A 22784-nucleotide genomic window follows, 5' to 3' on the forward strand; every position below is an offset into this window, starting at 1 on the left:
ATTTAAAATATGTCTTTCTTTACCAATGAAAAAGACTATGTCAATTAAATCGAAAAGAAATTAATTTGGAGAACCTTTTTCAAAAAAAAGTTAGGGCTCAATAATCCAAAGATGGGAAGAAATAAAGTCGAATAAATTAGAGGATTAATGCCACTTTAAATTACCATCAATAAATAAATGAAACCCAAAACGAACTGAAGTTACAATCAGTAACCGAGTCAAACTCAAAATGAGCAAAACCTAAGAAGAGTTCGGCTGACGCTCTCTGTACAGTGTCAAGACCAGATTTTTCGAATAATCTTAGTTATGGTGGTAACTTTTTTCTTATTTTGGATGTTATGTGATATAGAAACACTTAGCCTGAAATGAGGATTGTTTTTAGCACAGTAAAAGTTATTTTCTGACTCTATCCGTTTATGTTTCTTCCCTGTTATTTTAGTTGCTGGGGTTAAAGATACTTCATTAAGTGATGTCACAATATGCAGAGAAACCTCCAATGAATCCAAACCTGAGGCAAAAAGCTTTAACATTCAGAACCCATGTTATAAGAGTGACTTGCAAAGCAAAAAAAAAGAAGGGTTCGAAAAATATCAAACAAAACATAAAAGGCCGTATAGATGTGATATGTGCAACAAATGCTTTTCTAAAGCAAGGAACTTGGATATACACCAAAGAGTGCATACTGGTGAGAAACCATTTAAGTGTAAAGTATGCAAAAAATGTTTTTCTCAATCTAGCAGTTTGATTAGACACCAAAGAGTACACATTGGGGAGAAACCGTTTAAGTGTGAAGTATGTGACAAGACCTATTATAGTTCAAGCAGTTTGATTTTCCACCAAAGAGTACACACGGGTGAAAAACCCTTTAAATGTGATGTATGTGAGAAAACTTTGTCTGCGTCAAGCAGTTTGACTAAGCACCAAAGAGTGCACACTGGGGAGAAACCATTTAGGTGTGAAGTGTGTGACAAGGCTTTTAGTAGTTTAAGCAGTTTGATTTACCACCAAAGAGTACATACAGGTGAAAAACCCTTTAATTATGATGTCTGTGAGAAAACATTTTCTCTGTCAAGCAGTTTGATTAAGCACCAAAGAGTGCACACGGGTGAAAAACCTTTTAAATGTGATGTATGTGAGAAAACTTTTTCTCAGTCGTTCAATTTGATTCAGCACCAAAGAGTACACGCGGGTGAAAAACCCTTTAAATGTGATGTCTGTGAGAAAAATTTTTCTTTGTCAAGCTGTTTGATTCAGCACCAAAGAGTACACTCTGGTGAAAAACCCTTTAAATGTGATTTCTGTGAGAAAACTTTTTCTGTGTCAAGCAGTTTGATTCACCACAAAAGAGTACACACGGGTAAAAAACCCTTTAAATGTGATGTCTGTGAGAAAACTTTTTCTGTGTCAAGCAGTTTGATTTAACACCAAAGATTACACACGGGTGAAAAACCCTTTAAATGTAATGTCTGTGAGAAAACTTTTTCTCAGTCAATCAGTTTGACTAAACACAAAAGATTACATTAGGTTGAAAAACCGTTTCTAAATGAATCATTTGAGAAAAATTTTGCTGATACAAACAGCGTTACTCTGAAAATTAGAGTGCATACGGATGGACATACCAATACATGGGATTTCTATAAAGAGTCTTTTTCTGTGCGGGGCGAAGTGACTAGGAACAAATAAATAGACACTAGTGAGAAATTATTTCAGTGTGATGTTTGTGAGAAAACTTTTTCTGTGTCAAGCAATTTGATTCAGCACCAAAGAGTACATACGGGTGAAAAACCCTTTAAATGTGATGTCTGTGAGAAAACTTTTTCTGTGTCAAACACTTTGATTAAGCACCAAAGGGTACACACGGGTGAGAAACTGTTTAAATGTAATATATGCAAGAGAGAATATTCTTCTAAATCATATCTCAATAAACATGTAAAAACCCATTCTTAGGAAAAACCTGCTAGTTGATATTGTACAAAAACAATTTCTGTGGTCTTGCTTAACCCTTTTGTAAAATGCTTCTTTTTTTGCTGTTCTTTTGTATTCTTATCAGTTAATTAATTTATTTTTCTTTAAATATTTGTTTATTTCTTCAGTGATTTTCTTTTGTTTTTTGTTTTAACTTGTTTGCTCCCATTTGCCATGACTTTCCAGATTTAAAAAATCTAACTTGTGTATGTCTGCTCATCAAGTGAGTGTTCCAATTTGGCAAGGCTCTTTTAAGTGATTATAAAGTCTTGTGAACTATACAACATTAAAGAAAATCCTGAAAATAAAGAAACGAGAAATATTGGTTTATCCATACATCAGGTTCAAATGGACCTGAAGCTTGATTTTCTAAGGTAAAAACTTTGGGGAGAAATTTTGTACTGTTTTTATTTCTTGACAACAAAAGGATAAGTGAAAAAATATCATGATGTTTTGATGAAATTACGACTCATTATTCCAGTTTATTTTTACTCCAAAATGAACCCAACATTTTAGTTTTGATCAGCTTAAAGATATATTTTGCTGAATGGGCCAAAGGAAATGGTGGCTCTGTCTGGCTAAAACCCATGCTTTAGGCGAAATAGACCTAATTTACAAAAAAGAACGTCCTTGTTCTTGTTTGGGAATATTCTTGTTGGGATATACTTGTTTTGGGATATTTGTATATGAGAAGAAAATGATCGATCTAGTATTTTAAGCCGCATTTGACAATAGCTTTCTAAATCAAGTAGTTTCAATAGATATCAAATACTTTTGAAACTACAATCAAGTAGTTTCAATAGATATGAAAGGCCCGTAGAGGATAAAAATTGTTCAAATTTGACTGCAAGATTTTTTTTGGCACCCTTATTCTGTTTTTACTTTATTGTGGAAAGAATGACGATTCAAAAATGAATGTTTGTGTTTATCGATCTGTCCATTATCATGTTTTTCAATTTATAGGCAATCCCCTAATGAAGGAAATTGTCGGAGAGAACCTTATCAGGAGAGATTTTGCCCCTTTGTAGGGGAAGCCTCTGGTAGCTTAATTTTCTATGGCGTCTCTTAAAAACAATTTGTATTTGTATTGAGGTAGGAGGGGGGGTCAGGAGAAAAAGGATCTACAAAGGGAATTTTGAAGGAGAGATTCTTCAACTAGTTTTAAAGTAAAAAATGCTAGTGTTACTAATACATCGCAAAAATGTTTTGCTGGAATGGGAGGGGATCTTGTGCGAGGCAAGTTTTCTGCAAAAGGGAGTCTTCAGGGAGGGGGGAATATATCGAAGACTTCTACATTAAAATTTTTATTGTTATAAGCAGGGGAAGGGGTATTTTTGGAGGGTAAATCTCAGGAGTAGAACTTTCCATTTTTGGAAGAAAAACTTCCCACTTTTTCCCACGGGGAAGGAGGGAAATTTCATTTCCCCTTCTAAACTAAACTATTAAGTTTATCTCTGAAGTGTAAAATTCATAAATGTACTTGTCTATTCTGAATTTTTTGGCAAGTTCAATAATAAATGTGATTTGAAGAGACATTTTTTGTAAAAGGGAAGTTTGTTGTACGAGGAGAGGTATCTTGAATATTCATTCCCTTAAGGTTGCAGCAACGCTTAATGGGTAAGCTGATATGTCAATGTTTGTTATGATTAGTGTGTTTTTCATTGGTCTTTGATAGGTAATGAAAACATATTTTATCATTTATTATATTTTTAACATATTTTATTTCATTTTCTTTTTAACATAAACACAAATATGTCAAAGACTTAGTATACTGATAAGAATAGAGTTGAACAAAAAACTATCAAAAACAGGTAAAAAAATTGTAATAGGAAAGTCATAAATAATAAAAAAAAAGCTTGTAACACAGAAATAGCAACAAATCATACATATTTCGGCTACAGTCTTAGAAGTCTTTAAATTTGGGGAAAAAAATACTAAACAAAGAAAAAGAAAAGAAAATATTACAAACCCCATTAGAAAAAAAAGAAAAACTCAGATCTTTTGTTTAAATGAGATTTTTTTTTGTTATTCTTCACTCAATTCAAATCTATTTTTTTAATATTTCAGTTTCAATTGTTAATGAACGGTGCCCTGACACCGTTTTTCATAAAATTGTTTTGATCGTAAGTGTATTTCCTAACTTTATCCCTGTCTTGTCTTTTAAAAGTATACCGCTTATTGTGCAGTTGCAATGACTTCAAAAACCCAAAAAAATAAGAGATAATGAAAGCTAAATTAAGAACACAGACGGTCCTGAACTGTCGCTGAAAGTGGAAAGTGGCGCTAGTCTAGTGTGTAGACAAAAGACCCTAAACGTTATCTAGCATTTGGCAACCCTCATTTGTTTCAGTGTAATAAAAAGAATAATTTATTTAATTTCTGTAGTTGGTAAAATGAGTGAATCTGTTGGTAAAATGAGTAAGTCTCTAATCTCATTTACGGACAGAAAAACGATTACAGAGCTTGAGAAATGCCAATTGTAGCCACCCACTAGATGGTGTTAATAATTTTTTTTACCGATATTGGCGTCATTTTCCACTCTTATAAGTTACTCATACTCTTTGACTGTAGTATTAATTTTATTCATAGATATTGGTCTGTTTGTTATATTCGTGTCACATTTTTTAATTTTGGCTTTGATAGATTATTTCAGATTTTATCTTTACTCTGTTATTTATGTTTTTTTTTCTATATTTAGTGCTTAGTCTAGTTTTGAATAATGGGAATTCTTGTCATTAAGTTCGTTTTTTTTCTTTCCTTCTATTGACCGTGGACGTATTATTTTGAGATTTTTGTCTCTTTGTTTGGGCTATCATTTGAATTTACCTACTTAAGTTTGAAAGACAAAATCTTGATTTTGGAGAACCCACAGTGATCTTAGTGGGATCTAAGTGTTTTTAGTATTTTACAGCATTTTAGTTTTTGTGCCGGTCAAACTAAACTTGAAATATTTCATTTCTAATTAAATTATTTATTCATTATTTTAATCTAAAATTCTTCATTCTCCTCAAAAAAAATTGAGTTTAAAACAAACTTTTCTTTTTGTTTTATAGCTTTGAAGAAATTTTCCTATAACAAGTAAGTTTGTAAATTTTTACTTATAGAAATTATGTATAAACAAGGATTAGGTATATACAACCAATATGTATACGTATTTTCAAAATATAGGGCACTTAAAAATATTGTTCATGGAATTTACAAGTGTTGGTCTCAAAATAGAGTATCTGAATGAAGTATATGAGATTTTTGTTTTATTTTTCCCAAAACAAGGGATATTCAGTTGTTTATTGACTGGATCATTATTTTAGTGAAATATGTGCACATTTTTTCCTTTTTCAAAAACTGCTTCAAATATAGTAAGTTTTATTCTTTTTATAAAATTAATATTTATTTTAAGGGGGTAATGTCCATTTTCACTTCTAATATATTTAAAAAAAAAATTGTGGGGTCGTCTCTAACAAAATTTATTTTGAACTTTCTAAGTGCAAGAGAAACCAAATTCCAGATTTTTGATAAGAACCTGCTCCTTCTCAATAGATCAATGGCAATATTGAAGAACAAAAATCAGTTTTGTCTGGGCATTTATTTAAATACTCTCGTCATTTAATCTCAAAGTCATTGGGTTGTTGGGGGAACCCAATCTCAAAGTCAGCGGAACCAGGGCGACATACTGCTCCAAGTGGATTTTACCATATAATATCTTTTTGATTTGGTCCGGTTCCCACTTTTTGTAATTATCTAAAAGTGTCATTTTCTTATGTGAAGCCGAAGCCAGAAGAAAAAATAAGTTGACCCTAGGCAATGATTTAAACACCTTAACAATCAGGTTGTTCTGGGTGCTGATCGGTGAATTATAATGTACATTCCTGATTTGATTTTTATATTCAAAACAAATTACGAACAATTATTCCTTTGATTGCTGGGAGTTTGTGCAGGCCTTACAAAAGCTTTTGCTTTAGTCAAATCCATAATCTAAATATTGATTAAGATGAAAAAAAAAATAATAAATAAAAAATATTTTGAATAATAAGGGAATTCAGAGTTAGTAGGCTACTGCGCTGGTTAAACCCAATCTTTTTAGTTTAATTCCTTAGTCAATTTTTTTCAATAGCTCTCGTGAAGTTTTTTACTGTGGGATTTCCCATAATTCCTCTACGTAATTCCTTTTATTTGACTCACTTTCTCTACCGACTCAATTTTACATGTAGAGAATTTTTACGAATTCTTAAGGAAATTTTCAGCGGGATTGGAGTTGTCTGAAGGATTTTTTCGTGTGTAGGGGGGATATTTTTTCGTACTTGACAGTTTTAGCGGAAGCTACTTTCCAGGGGAAACATCCCATACAGGGGTGAATTTCCGGGTATGATTTGAGAAACAATCGTTTTCTTTTTCAAATAAAAGCATGCTAAGCTGAATTTTTCAGGTAGAATCATATGCCAGAAATTTTCTGAGAGGCATTTTCAACGAGGATAGAATTACCTGGTGGAGGAGAGGATTGGTGTGGGAGGAACTTTTCACGGAGGAATTTTTTAAGGGGAAGGAAATTTGCAACGGAGAATGAGCTGAGTTTCCCGGCATTATTTAAAGATGATCAGAAACTAAATAAAAAAAACACATTTTCTTTCAACTGACAGTAAGGAGACATATTAAAACTGAAAACGAACAGAAATTATTTTGTTTGTTAGGGGAACTGTCCCCTCCTCACTACCTTGCTGTTTACGTTAAAGTTTTACTTTTTATCCCATTTCATTAAAAATGGCTCCTATAAAACAAGGGCAATTAATTAGAATCAAAAGCTTTTTTGAGAGTACTAAAGACTTGAGCGTGAAAAGCGAGGTATTGACTGGGGGAAAGCCCTTCTCGTATGCGGAATTATATGTGTTCATTTAAAGCTCACTTAGTCTAGAAAATGGAGCAGACAAATTGCATTTTTCTAGTGAAGTTACGGTTCCATAGGGGAGGAAGCGGGGACTCGCAGCACAAACTTAATACATCTAAGAAATACACGCTTCATTATAAGACGTTCAGATTAATTAAATATTTGGTAAAGCGGTACGAAAAACAAAATATTTGACATGGCTACCCTATCATGCAGGGGCAAATCTTCAACGTTTTTATCAGGGGGGGGGGCAAGAGGAGTCTACTTTCGGATATTCATGGAGCATGGGCTATATAATAATTTTTTCTCCGTATTTTTTTTTTGGGGGGGGGGGGCAACTGCCTCCCCTTGCCCCTTCCAAACGACGCCCCTGCTATCATGAACCCTTGCTAGAAGGACTTTATTGAAACAAAATTTGGAACTTATCATCATACCATAAGAACGATTGATTATACCCAAGGCCGTACCCAGGATTTTTTTCGGAGGGTTTTACACACAAAAAAACTAAAAAAAAAAACGCATACAAAACTTGTTTATATCCATTTTTGTTACGTTTTCACGAGTCGAACAAACATTTGGGGGGGGGGGGGTCAAACCCCCCACCCCCCTCCCTCTGGGTATGGCCTTGTTTATACCCCCTATATTTTATAGCATTAGTACTTTGGTTTTCTGAAGATTTTTACCCATTGGGAGACAAAGATATGTCAACTTATCACAAGGTTTAACTTGCGCCCCATTCAAATCTATAGTTAGACCCACAGTTTATACAATTATCCAGTATGATCTTTCCCTATCTCACCCATTATAAAAACCCGGACCAAGGTGCGAGTGCTCCAGAGAACGTTTTTGCAGATAGAAACATAATCGGCATCAGATCTTTTCACGAGTAGACAAGTCAGACGCGAAACAATCGGAAACAAGTGGAAACCCGCTATTACGAATAATGCACTTTGTAACCCTCTTGGACGCTAAACTTACAGTTATAATAGAAATAATCGGAAACAAGTAACCCGCTAATGCAGAAAGAAGTGGGAGGAGCTTTTTGTTCGTACCGAGAATGAAGACCAGAAATGATCTGCGATAAACTTACTGGATAATTCTATAAACTGTGGTTAGACCATAACCTCTACTCTACTCACACCTAACTCATTTAAAATCAAAATGTCGCATTGTGTTGCATTTAGGAAAAATTCAATTTCACAGTAATTTTCGGAAACTGCAGGGAAACAAAATTCCTACCCTAGTAGTCCTACTAACATCAAAAAGATAATATGCATAAAACACTATCGATTAATCAATACCATAGTAAATGTTACAGGAAGAGAGTTGGCAATGAGCCGGCAACCTTGCATTACCATATACTGTTGGTGAAATAATCGAGCCCTGTTTAAGCCCAATGCTAATTGGCATTTCATTAGTCAAAATATCATTTCCTGGAATCCTTATTAAAGCTGTCTTATTGCGGTACTTCAGTAGCATAGGTGATAGGTCCAGATTTTGTGCTAGATTATCTCAGGTGATTTTCGCTTGTCCAGTCCTTGGGGTTGGATTGTAGCTACCAGCTAAGTTTTACCGTGAAGGTGAGAGCAGCAGAGATGAGTCTAATGAAGTCAAATTATATCTATGTTCTATACTAAGCTTAATTGTGAAATAAGCAATGACACAGATGTATTCTCCTTGTTCAATCTTGTATAAGCTTTAGGTTGTCCTCTTGATGCTGCTCCTTAACTGCATTTTTTATACAAATATAATATGACAAAGACAGTAGCCCGCCAGAAGCATACCATTAGTTGCAGAGTGCATGCGTAAATGGACTCCCTGTTGTCAAATATTGAAGCAAGGTAACACGAGACTTAACCAGCCTGTAATACTAAAATAACCGTATTTGTTTTGTGAAGTCTGGTAGAAGCCAAAAATTAAGTACCAATAGCGAGTTTGTGACAGTTTTTTAAATCCACTGCGTGCTGTTTAATTTCGATAACTTGACAGTTTATGAAGCTTGAGGAGGAAAGAACTTAGGGAGAGCACTACTACGGTGTTTATATAAATACTTTTGACACAGTCCGCCGGTTCTATGGATAAAGCGGCATTTCGTCAACCAACCAGTTTTATCAAATCGGCTTATTATTCTCTGTTTCTAACGGCATTACTGATAAATTTGAATCTAAAAAAACCCTAGCACAACAAATCAAGCGACTTTTCTAACCAGTCGTAGCTATTTTATGTGTCACTTGTATTTGCTGCAGATTAAACACATGGCCAGGTCACTTTTGCCACCAAGCTTGTCTGCACTAAATTGCATGCACACGTGGTGCAGCAATGTATGAAATGTGTCAAGAGTTCAAGAGTGAACAACTTTTACCAAAACAACTAAAAAGAATACAATCAACCTTATATTTCTGTTTTGTAAATATTCACTTCCGTGGATGAAAGATCTAAAATTCAATCGGCTAAAACTATGATATCCAGTTATGAGTGTAGCTAAGAGGAGAAGGTAGTGTCTTAAGGTGGGAAAGGGGAAGTTTAAGGTGTTGGTGCCGCCTAAAGACACCTTGGAAACTTAGATCTTGTGTCCGCATTTGTCGCATACTGGACAATTTTGTCGACTCATTCTATAAATCCTTCCTCCAAATTTAAGACCATAGCTGCACCCCTGTATCTAGTATGCTTACCATGGATTCACTTGCAAGAAATCACATCATGTACATGTGAAGTAAATTTAATACCTCATTATGTGAATGATTAAAATAAAAATAAAACATATTTTTTTGCATTATTTGGAATCCACAGTGAATTATTGAGGTTGTTATTTGGTGTGTAATAGACCAGAGAGCAACATGTGAGTATGAATATGGGCAGAGAGTGCAGGGTTTGAACTTTAGGTAAGGTTTCTTTCCAGAGGGGAATTTAACGGAAGTTATATCGGCCTTTGCTATTGTTTATATCATTATCGGACCCTATAAATCCAAATTAGTTGGGCCCTAATCACGACCTTTTGATTTTTTCTTTTTAAGTCTTTGTAGTACGTCAGTTAAATCTAATACTAACGGCAAAGGTCACCTTTCTCATTAGTAAGCAGTAGATTACTTAATTTACTTTCAAATTTTTCATACACTTTAGCATTTTGTTCAGCAAACTGCCTCTTAAAATTTGAATACCATTGTAACTCATTAACATTTGGTTTATTTTCAATGTTTTTACTTTTTGGTGTTGGCACAATGTATTTTTTTTTTTTTTTTTTTTGGTTTTTGGTTTTAGACCAGGGCACTTCGTATCGAAGGAGTTGTCGTAAATACTTCAAAAAGGGATCTATCGATTGGAAGGACTTGTGCCCTTTTTAATAGCCGAAAGTGATTTCAAGGCAACTAACATCCCTTCCACGCCCACTATTTCCCAAATCACGTCCAGTCAAAATTTTGAGATAGCCATTTTGTTCAACGTAGTTTAAAAATTCGGAAATTATGTCTTTGAAGAATACGCTCCCCACAACCCTCAGGGCAAGGCTTGTAATTTATGCTCTAGGGGCAAATAAAGTTCTTGTAGAAATCGTTGCTGTAGAAACTTCAGAAAGAACTCATTCGATTGGAAATTCCAAGGGCTAGTGCCCTTTTTAATAGTCGAAAGTTATTGGAGGGCAACTAATCCCCCTCTCACGCCCACCATTTACCCAACTACATCGAATCAAAATTTTGGGATAGCCATGTTTTTTCAACGTAGTTGAAAGTCTGGAAATTAGGTCTTTGAAGATAACAACCCCCCGCACAGCCCTCAGGGCAAGGGTTGTAAGTTATGCACTGGGGGTCTATAAGGTTTTTATAGAAAGTGTTGCCGTAGAAACTTCATAAAGGGCTCTGGAAATTATGTCTTTGAGGAAACAAACCCCCACACCCCTCAGGGCAGGGGTTGTAAGCTATGCCCTGGGGGCATATAAGGTTTTTATAGATATTGTTTTTGTAGAAACGTCAAAAAGGGCTAATGCTCTTTTCAATAGTCGAAAGTAATTGTAGGGCAACTAACCCCCCTCTCACGCCCACCAGTTCCTCAAACACATCCAATCAAAATATTGAGATAGTCATTTTGTTCGACGTTTTTGAAAGTTCTGGATATCAGACCTTTGAGGATGACAACCCCACAGCCCTCAGGATAAGGGTTGTAAGTTATGCCCTGGGGGCATATAAGGTTTTTATAGAACGGGTTGTCGTAGAAACTTCAATAAGGGCTCATTCGATTGGAAATTGAAAGGACGGGGGCACTTTTTACAAGTAGAAAGTTATTGGAGAGCGACTAACCCTTCCTCTCACGACCACCATTTTACGAAACAAATCCAATCAAGATTTTGAGATATACATTTTGTACAGCGTGATTTAAAGCTTTGAAAATTAGGTCTTTGAGGATGACAACCCCCACCCCACCCAAAACCCTCAGGGCAAGGGTTGTAAGTTATGCCCTAGAGGCATATAAGGTTCTTATAGAAAGTGTTGTCGTAGAAACTGCAAAAAGGGTTCATTCGATTGGAAATTGAAAGGGTTAGTGCTCTTTCTAATAGTTGAAAATGACGGGAGGGCAACTAACCTCTCTTTCACGCCAACCAGATCCCAAAACACATTCAAATCAAACTTTTTAGATAGTCATTTTGTTCAACGCAGTTGAATGTTCTGGAAATTATTCCTTTCAGGATGAAAAACCCTCCCACACCCCTCAGGACAAGGCTTTTAAGTTATGCCCTGGGGCCATATAAGGTTTTTATAGATAGCTTTCCATACCCATCTGCCGAAAATTTAGAGATAGACCTTTTGTTAAAAATAGTTCAAAGGTCAGATGAGAAAAACCCCGGTGTCAATACAACCTCCCAGGGCGCTGGGGAAGGCGTTCAAGTTGTGCCCTAAGGGCATGTATGGTTCTTATGAAAGGGATGCTCGTAGAAACTTCATAGAGGGCTCATTTGATTGGAAATTGAAAGTTCTAGTTCACTTTTCAAGAGTCAAGAGAGTTAAGGGCAACTATCCCCCCACGCCCTTTTTCTCCGAACCCATCCGATACAAATTTTGAGATAGCCAGTTTTTGGAAATTGTTCAAAAATCATATAACAAAAATTCCGCCAGGGCTTGGGGGATAGGCGTTGTAACTGTTGTCCTGGGGGGCACATGACGCAGGGGAAGGCGTTCTAAGTTATGACCTAAGGGCATGTATGGTTCTTATGAAAGGGATAATCGTATAAACTTCATAGAGAGCTCATTTGGTCGGAAATTTAAAGTTCTATTTTAATTTTTAAGAGTCAAAAGATATCCGAGGGCAACTACCCCCCTCCTACACACCCTTTTTTCCCCAAGTCCATCCGATGAAATTTTTATAATAGCCATTTCATTAAAAATAGTTCAAAGGTCAGATAAGAAAAATTCCTACGCAACTCTCCAGGGCCTGGAGGCAGGCGTTACTCTAGGGGCATATATAGTTCTTATGGAAGGGATGCTTGTAAAACTTCGGAGAGGGCTTATTTGATTGGAAATTGAAAGTTCTTGTTCACTTTTTAAGAGTCAAATGAGATCGGAGGGCAACAAGCCCCCCCCCTCCACGTCCTAAATGCATCAGATAAAAATTTTGAGATAGACATTTCTTTAAAAATAGTTCAAATTTCAGGTTACAAAAAACTCCGGTGTCGACACAGGGCCCGGGGATAGGCGTTGTAAGTTATGCCCTGGGGGCATATAAAATTGTAATGGAAGGGATACTCATATAAACTTCATAGAGGGCTCATTTGATTGGAAATTGAAAGTTGTAATTCACTTGTCAAAAGTGATTTGAGGGCAGCTAGCCTCCCCCCACACTCCATTTATTTTTTTCCAGAGGCACTTCATATAGAAAGGGTCGTCGTATAAACTTCAAAGGGGGCTCATTCGATTGGAAATAGAGAGTTCTAGTGCCCTTTTTAAGAGTCAAATTGATCGGAGGGCAACTAGCCCCCCAAGCCCTTTTTCCCCAAATACATCTGATAAAAAATTTGAGGTAGCCATTTTGTTAATAACATTTCAAAGATCATATAACAAAAACTCTTTTACGTATGGTATTTTCGTTAAAAGTAGTTCAAAGGTCGGATAAGAAAAACTCCTGTGTCGACACAACCCCCCCCCCCCCAGTGCCCGGGGTAGGCGTTTTAAGTATTTCTCTGGGGGCATATATGGTTCTTATGGAAGGTATGCTCGTATAAACTTCGGAGAGGGCTCATATGATTAGAAATTGAAAGTTCTTGTTCACTTTTTAAGAGTCAAAAGAGATCGGAGGGCAACTAGCCTCCATCTCCACGCTCTATTTTCCTCAAACCAATCCAATAAGAACTTTGAGAAAGTAGTTTTTTCAAAATAGTTCAAAGGTCAGATAACAAAACTCCGGTGTCGGCACAACCCCCCAGGGCCCGGGGTGCAGGCATTGTAAGCTATGTCCTAGGGCCGTATGTGGTTATTATGAACGGCATGCTCATATAAACTTCAGAGAGGGTTCATTTGGATGGAAATTAAAAGTTATAGTTCATTTTATCAGAGTGAAAAAATATTGGAGGGCAAGTAGCTCCTCCCGCCATCCACGCTCTTGGGTTTATCGGATGGACAAACAAGAATTTGGGTATCGCCTCACTGCAAAAGCCTAAAACCTACTGCGTCACTGGCGCTTTACTGAAAACGAATTATATTACAAATGTTTTCTTTTGTACTTAATATTGAAAATAAATATTAAAATTACAGTAAAATTTTGAACTGATGAGTTTTCAGCAATCAATATCCTTAAACATCAAATATTCAGTTTAATTTATTAGTTCTTTCAAAGATTGGTCAAGACAAATATAGTTTCACTACAAACAAAATTTGGATACTGCCCCCTTCTTTAACTGTAAAAACCTAAAGCTTTCTGCGTCATTGGCGCTTCACTGAAAACGAATTACTCGTATATTACAAATTTATTATTTTCCAGTACTAACAGCATTGAAAATGAAAATAAAAATTACAGTGAAAAAAATTCTTGAACTGATGGATCTTTCAACAATTAATATCATTATATATCTAATATTCAATTTGATTTTGTTTATACTGTCCAAGACTGTTCAAGACTCATATAGTTTTCAGTAAGGCGCCAATGACGCAGCAGGTTTTAGGCTTATGCAGTGAGGCGATACCCAAACTCTTCTTTGTAGTTATTTTTATTCGATTCAAACTTGATTTGCATATTCAATTTAAGTTTCACTCGTTTTAAGATTTATTAATTCGTTTACATTAATATATATTGTATGTTTGTTCGCATTGATTGTTTATTTAATTTCTGTTCGTTTTAAGTTTCATTTGTACTTTATTAGCAAAATATATTTTTTCGTTTTAAGCTCGATTTTCATATTCAATCTAAGCATTATTCACTTTAAGATCTATTTATTCATTTATATTATTACTTGTTGAATGTTTTTTGTTATGATTGTTCATTTAATTTCTGCTCGTTTTTACGTTTCATTTATTCTTTAATAGTAATTTCTGGTCGTTTTGAGTTTGAATTTTAACAGATATTTGTATCTCCTGAGCTTAAGTTTAAAATGGCCTTGAAAAACTTACTTTTTGGATTTTTTTTTAATTAATTCAGTAAAGCACCAAAGACGCAGTAGGTTTTAGACTTTTACAGTGAGAGAAGGAGGTGATACCCTAACTCTTGTTTGTAGTAATTTTTTTTCGTTTCAAGCTTGATTTTTATATTTAATTTTAGTTTCACTCGTTTTAAGATTTATTTATTAATTTACATTAATATTTATTGTATGTTTGTTTGCATGGATTGTTTATTTAATTTCTGTTCGTTTTAAGTTTCATTTATACTTCAATAGGAAAATTTTTTTTTTTCGTTTTGTGCTTGATTTTCATATTCAATCGAAGCATTACTCGCTTTAAGATATATTTATTCATTTATATTATTACTTTTTGTATGTTTTTTGCTATGATTGTTTATTTAATTTCTGTTCGTTTTGGGTTTCATTTATTCTTTAATAGTAATTTCTGGTCGTTTTGAGTTTTAATTTTAAAAGGTATTTGTATCTGCTGAGTTTAATTTAAATGGCCTTTGCTTTTATTTTAAAAACATATTTTTCGGAAAGTTTTTTTTTTAATCAATTTTAGAAAAATGAGCACCTACCTTTCAATTCGCCTTAATACTAAACTGTAAAAAAGACCTAATGACAGAAACACTTTGGCTTATTTTGAAAAAAATATTTTTTGCCTTCCCCATCTCTTTTTCGCACTCATACAATATTTGAAGTGTATTTACCCCCTTATAATCAGTAAAACTTTTATCTTGATCCACCCTCCAAGCCCTTTCTGAGATTTTGTGAGTTGATTAATTTGAAAGTTTGTGTGAACATAAGGTCTCTTGATAATGTCAGGGGTGTGGGTTTCTTCATAAATTTGTAATTGACAAAACCTGACCTGAGCCAAGGAGTTTACCCGTTGCTTACATATAGTATATTATATTAGGAAAGGGAACATTTACTTTCGTTCTTTAGTAATTAATAAGAGCTAAATAGTAATTACAACCATTAGACCCTGTTATGTTTACAACGGATTAATTGTGTTAAGAAGTTGATCTATACTTTAAGATGAAGTTGATTATACTTTAAGATCTATTTATGCATTTATATTATTACTTTTTGTATGTTTTTTGCTATGATTGTTTATTTAATTTCTGTTCGTTTTGGGTTTCATTTATTCTTTAATAGTAATTTCTGGTCGTTTTGAGTTTTAATTTTAACAGGTATTTGTATCTGCTGAGTTTAATTTAAATGGCCTTTGCTTTTCTTTGAAAAACATATTTTTCGGAAAGTTTTTTTTTTAATCAATTTTAGAAAAATGAGCACCTACCTTTCAATTCGCCTTAATACTAAACTGTAAAAAAGACCTAATGACAGAAACACTTTGGCTTATTTTGAAAAAAATATTTTTTGCCTTCCCCATCTCTTTTTCGCACTCATACAATATTTGAAGTGTATTTACCCCCTTATAATCAGTAAAACTTTTATCTTGATCCACCCTCCAAGCCCTTTCTGAGATTTTGTGAGTTGATTAATTTGAAAGTTTGTGTGAACATAAGGTCTCTTGATAATGTCAGGGGTGTGGGTTTCTTCATAAATTTGTAATTGACAAAACCTGACCTGAGCCAAGGAGTTTACCCGTTGCTTACATATAGTATATTATATTAGGAAAGGGAACATTTACTTTCGTTCTTTAGTAATTAATAAGAGCTAAATAGTAATTACAACCATTAGACCCTGTTATGTTTACAACGGATTAATTGTGTTAAGAAGTTGAAACGATGATAGCACGTAAATTTAAATGACGTTTCTCTTGTTGCCGTAGATGAGTAGAGAGGGTTCGTTTCGCGCAAAGTACTCTACAGAACATGCTTGTAATAAACTTCTTCAGTTTATACGACAATCTTTAGACTCTAAGCTTATTCCTGCAGCCATTTTTCTCGATGTAAAGAAAGCTTTTGACAGCCTTACACACAAGATTCTCATTGGTAAACTTTCTCATCATGGTGTGCGTGGGGAAGCATTGTCTTGGCTCTCTTCATACCTTACTGACAGATCTATTGCCATGGAAGATACAGACAAGGAAGTTCCAATTGAATACGGAGTACCCCAAGGTTCTATTCTTGGGCCAACCCTATTCCTGATATATGTGAACGACCTCTACCGACTTCTAAACACCCCAATTCCCAATGTTTGCTGTGGATTGTGTCACAAATGTTACTCTCAGACTATGTCGGCGTCCACACCTGATAGTCGAGAAGAACTGGTATCATTTGCAGATGACACTACTCTAGGTGCTGCAGCTCCGGATGAGTCATCCCTTATTCTAAAGCTTCAAGCAATGACTGAAAAGATACTCAATTGGTTTGACATAAATCAACTAGCTTTAATTGTTTAAAAGTCGTCCCGAATTATATTGTCCCGTACAGGTGTGAGTTGACCCACAATTACTCAGCGTCCAACCCCAATGACGCTCCATAAGTCAACCCCTAGAACGACATGTGCGATTACTGGGAGTTCTTTTGGATGACAATTTATCGTTTAATTGGCACGTTCAAGTAATAAGAGTGAAAATGTCCCGTGGACTTGGAATCATCCGTAAACTAAAGCGTTTATTTCCTTTTCCTATACTCCGTCTTTTATATTTCTCTCTCATTTTCCCTTATATATGTTACTGTTCGTCTGTGTGGATGTCTACATTTTCTTCTGTACTTGCTCCTGTTCATATTCTTCATGAGAAAGCGATAACAGTTCTCCAGTCGACTACACACTCTCCTGTTAATCTCATTAAGATTAGAGATATTTATGTTATATCTCTAGCTTAGTTGGCATATCAATTCTTCCACGGAGATCTCCCAGTTTGTTTTTCTGGACTACTTAAGCCAGTAGAGAAAGTAAATTTTTACGCAGTTCAAAACAGGGAGGATGTTATGATTCCGGCTACTCACTCGGTTCGTTCAGACTTTGGTCTGGTCGTGACTGTGGGACGTGCTTGGAACTTGGTTCCTGCTGAGATTCGTCAGTCACAAACACTTGGCTCCTTTAAAAGACAGATGAAAAGTTTCTTATTAAAGCTAATTATTAATTAGTTTATAGTTGTTGTATTGTTTTTTTGTTGGCGTTGGATCCTCGATGATGTAGAGAATTTTTCATTTTTGATTTATTTATTTATTGTCGGGTGATAGGAGGGTCGCTGTTTAGTGTGGACTGTCGGTGAGTTGACTTATTTTCCTTATAGATTTATAATTTAAACACTGTTTAGTATTTTTTATGCCAAGTTTTAATATTAGTCATTTATTCTGTGTCGTTTCCCAAATAACGGGCCATTGAGCCCTTTGGGATATTGTTTTTGTTATTGTTATTTATGGAAATAAATGGAACTTGAACTTGAACTTGAACTTGTCTATACTAGCAACTATTGATGTCCTAGTTTTTCTACTTCAGAGCATCGAAAATTCAGTCTTCATTGACATAATCCGAAATAATGAAGACCGATAGTATGCACACCAACCTGTAAAAAAATTAGTGGTCTTCATTGGTCCGGATTCTGGAATCGATCAATGAAAACTGAACTAACTGTAGTAAGAAAGCTGGAACACTTTCTAAAAGTGGTTGCAGGTTTTGAAGAATTTTACTGGTTTTTGGGTAGTTTTTTTCAGAGGCTCAAAATGTTTGTAGTAGCAAAACTATTATTTTATCTACAGCAGCACCAAAAACTATTCTTGATCAAGGTTGCCAACTTACACAATTTTGAATTTTTTCACTCGTTTTTTACCTCAATGCACTCTCTCTCTCCCCGGAAAGGAATTACACTTTTTTTTTTACCAATTTTAGTTACAACCCCTCTTTTTTGCACCCTTTTAGGATATGATGATAGAAAAATTGCTAACGAAATAAAACTTCAAATTAAATTATTGGAGTACAAAAGATGCAACTGCTAGCTGGCTTGATCTTTTTTATCTCCGCTTTTGCCTTCCTCCAGTCGTTTTCTCAGGATATCCAACAGCAAGTGAAGAAGAAGTAGATTAAACCAAAGTCAAATCAACAAGGCGACATATATATATGTATATATATATATATATATATATATATATATATATATATATATATATATATATATATATATATATATATATATATATATATATATATATATATATATATATATATATATATATATATATATATATATATATAGATTCACTTATAGAAGGAGAAGACTTAGTTCTGTGGCTTCAAGACTATTTACTCCTGAATTCAGTTTGTTTGATTTACCTTAGCTGTAGCGCATTTGTTAAAAGCACATACTGCCAATTTTTGTTGGACCAGGAATAGTATGTTTTTTGTTTTCTCTTTACGTCACGTCTTTTGCTAAGAAATTATTCTGAGGAAAAGTTGCTTGCCAACTAGATGGCTAACAAAAGTGTTTATAGGGTAAGTTTGTTTCTAGCTAGTTGGATAAAGAAAGTATTGTTGGGGAAAAGTTGCTAGTCAACTAGTTAGAATAAATTGTTTTCTGGGGTAATGTTTGTTTCCAGCTAGTTGGCAAAATTAAGTGTTGCTTGGGAGAAGTTATTAGTCAACTAGTTGGCAAAATAAAGTTTTGCTGGGGAGATGTGACTAGTCAACTAGTTGGAAAATGAATTGTTTTCTGGGGCAATGTTTCTTTCCAGCTAGTTGGCAAAATTAAGTTTTGCTGGGGAAAAGTTATTAGTCAACTAGTTGGAAAAAATTAAGTTTTGCTGGGGAAAAGGTATTAGTCATTTAGTTGGAAAAATTAATTAAAAATTCTAAAAATGAGACAAAAATATTCCTCCAGAAAAGAAACAGACAGATAAATGAAGGAACATACACAATTTATGACCCTTAAATGCAAGATAGAAATGAACAAAACTTCAAATATGCATCCGTTTATTTAAACAGACATGAGGAATAACCCTCCAAGCTTTGACAAATTCAATCTCACTTCTGGGACCAGGTATAAGACTAATTATCCTGGGAATTAAAACGAAAAATCCCTGGCTTCAAAGCCCAACATTTAACTCAAAATATATCTCCCATTAAAAGGGAGACAGGGAGAGAGACAGAATTTCTAACACAATAGGGACATCCACCACATGGCCAATATAGGAGTAAATGTCATTTGCAATGCAAATGGATGTTATATTTAGATTGAGGATGCAATTCTAGGTATATATTTGCACATTAGGGGGGTGGGGGTATATATACTGTGAATATATAGGTATTATAGGTACAAGACTATTAGTCTTATAGGTATAAGGCTAATTATCCTGGGAATTAAAACAAAAAATCCCTGGCTTCAAAGCCCAATATATAACTCAAAATATATCTCCCATTAAGAGGGAGACAGGGAGAGAGACAGAAGTTGTAACACAATAGGGACATCCACCACATGGCTAATATAGGAGTAAATGTCATTTGCAATGCAAATGGATGTTATATTTAGATCAAGGATGCAATTCTAGGTATATATTTGCACATTAGGGGGGGTGGGGGTATATATACTGTGAATATATAGGTTCTAGAAAATCCATGAATTTCTTAGAAAAACTTGAAAAACAAGGAAATAAGTGAAAATAAAGGCTCTCCCCCTGCAAAATGTGTCAACTAGGATTATTCTGCATATTATGGAATAGGAATTGTTTTCTTAATATGTTTCCCTATGTCCAACTGGACTCCTAGGCTTAATATACTGGTTGGTCAGTTGGTTAATTCAAAGATTTGTCAAATTATACGCTGTCAAATTAGCCATCTGGTGGTATCCTGTAACAATAGTGATAATTAAATTTGAAAAAACCCTATCTTATTAAAAAATATTATGCTATTCAGAATAAATTCTAACTATTATTAGTCAACTAGTTGGAAAATGAATTGTTTTCTGGGGCAATGTTTCTTTCCAGCTTGTTGGCAAAATTAAGTTTTCCTGGGAAGAAGTTACTAGTCAACTAGTTGAAAAAGTTAAGTTTTGCTGGGGAGAAGTTATTAGTCAACTAGTTGGAAAAGGAAAGTTTTACTGGGGCAACATTTATTGTCAACTAGTTGTCAAAGTTAAGTGTTGCTGGAGAGAAGTCATTAGTCAACTTGTTGGAAAAATTAATTTTTGCTGGGAAGAAGTTATTAGTCAATTAGTTGGCAAATTTCGATTTTTCTTATACAGGTATGCCAAATTTTCCAACTAGACGACTAAAATGTTTTTAATTATTAGGAGATTGGATAGTACCATTCTATATAAGCTTATAAACTAATTTTTTTCAATAGTCAAAGGGTGGAGTCCGTTTTTGCGGGTGCCATGAAATCAGTTAAAAAAATTATTTTAACATTGAACATATAATCGATCATATCGTTATAGACAACAAAGAAATATTTGATCTAAGGCTGTGTTTTTTTATCACGGGGGGGGGGGGGGTACGTATCAACATGGTAATGGCTTTTAAAAGAAAGAAAAATAAAATAAGGGTTGCCGTGGTATTGCTTGTATATTTACTAATTTTGTCAAGCAGTGTCAGAAACTGGGTGTCTCTCTAACATGCATTTAATCAATTTAAATCTGACTTATGAGTGACAGCAATATAGGCTATGTATTCAGAAGACCCATTAAAAAAGTATCAAATAGTGTGCTCACTTTGTCCCCATCTAAGTTATGGAATGTTCTCAAAATTTACCAAAACCACTCTATAAGAATTTTCCCAACAAGTATTTCTCTGCTGTTGAAAATTAGATGGTAACTAATCAGAGGCAACGCTATAGCGTTGCCTATGGTAAAGGCTGTGCGGCTCCAATATTTTATTATTATTATTATTTTTTTTTTTTCCCAGAGGTTCTTCATATAGAAGGGGTCGTCGTAAAAACTTCAAAGGGGGCTCATTCGATTGGAAATCGAGAGTTCTAGTGCTTTTTTAAGGATTAAAAGTGATTGGAAGGCAACTAACACCCCTTTCACAACCACCCTTTTCCCAAATACATCCAATCAAAATTTTGAGTTAGCCATTTTGTTCTACATAGTTGATTTCCAGATAGAAATTATGCTTTTGAGGAGGACACTCCCCCCACTGCCCTCAGGGCACAGGTTGTAAGGTATGTCCTGGGGGCATATAAGGTTTTATAGAAGGCTTTGTTGTAGAAACTCCAAAAAGGACTCATTCGATTGGAAATTCAAAAGGCTATTGCCCTTTTCAATAGTTGAAAGTGATTGGAGGACAACTAACCCCCCTCTCACCCACCTTTTCCTCAAACACATCCAATCATATTTTTGAGATAGCCATTTTGTTCAACGTAGTGGAAAATTCGGGAAATTAGGACTTTAAGGATGACAACCCCCCCCACAGCCCTCAAGGCAGGGGTTGTAAGTTATGACCTGGGGCCATATAAGGTTCTTATAGAAAGTGTTGTCGTAGAAACTTCAAAAAGGGTTCATTTGATTGAAAATTTAAATGGCCAGTGCCCTTTTCAATAGTCGAAAGTGATTGGAAGGCAACTAATGCCCCTTCCAAGCCCACCATTTCTCCAAACACATCCAATCAAAATTTTGAGATAGCCATTTTGTTCAACGTAGTTGAAAGTTCTGGAAATTATATCTTTGAGCAGGACACTCCCCCACAGTCGTCAGGGCAAGGGGTATAAGTTATGCCCTGGGGGCACATATTGTTCTTATGGAAGGAATGCTCAAATAAACTTCAGAGAGGGAAATTGAAAGTTTTAAATCACTTTTTAAGTGTCAAAATATATCTGAGGTTAACCAGCCTCCCCCACGCTCTTTTTCCCCTAATCCATCCATTTTGAGATAACTATTTTCGTTAAAAATAGTTCAAAGATCATGTAAAAAAAAATCCGGTGTTGAAACAACCCCCCGGGGCCCGGGGTAGGCGTTGTAAGCTATGCCTTGGGGGCATATATGGTTCTTATGGAAGTGTTGCTTGTATAAACTTCAAAGAGGGCTCATTTGATTGGAAATTGAAAGTTCCAGTTCACTTTTTAAGAGTCGAAAGAGATTGTAGGGCATCTACCCCCCCCCCCCTCCACACCCATTTTTCCTCAAACCCATCCGATAAGAACTTTGAGATAGCCATTTTTCGGAAATAGTCAAAGACCATATAAGGAAAACTCCGGGGCGGACACAGCCCCCCCACGGCCCGCGGCAGGCTTTTTAAGTTATGCCCTGGGGGAATATATGGTTCTTATGGAGGGGATGCTCGTAAAAACTTTAGAAAGGGCTCATTTGATTGGAAATTGAAAGTTCTAGCTCATTTTTTGAGAGTCAAAAGAGATTGGAGGGCAACTAGCCCCCCAACGCCAATTTTTCCCCAAATGAATCCAATAAAAATTTTGAGATAGCCATGAAGTTAAAAATTGTTCAAAAGTCAGATAACAAAAACT

The 22784-nt window shown here is 35.1% G+C and overlaps 1 pseudogene; it reads left to right on the plus strand.

Moving 5' to 3' along the window:
* The first annotated feature begins 530 nt into the window (after positions 1-530).
* Positions 531-22784, plus strand: part of LOC148943866 (uncharacterized) — a 36148-nt pseudogene continuing 13894 nt past the window's right edge.

Source organism: Artemia sp. Qi Xiang Cuo, chromosome 15 (genome assembly GCF_049724085.1).
Source record: "Artemia sp. Qi Xiang Cuo chromosome 15, ASM4972408v1, whole genome shotgun sequence".
Lineage (NCBI taxonomy): Eukaryota > Metazoa > Arthropoda > Branchiopoda > Anostraca > Artemiidae > Artemia > Artemia sp. Qi Xiang Cuo.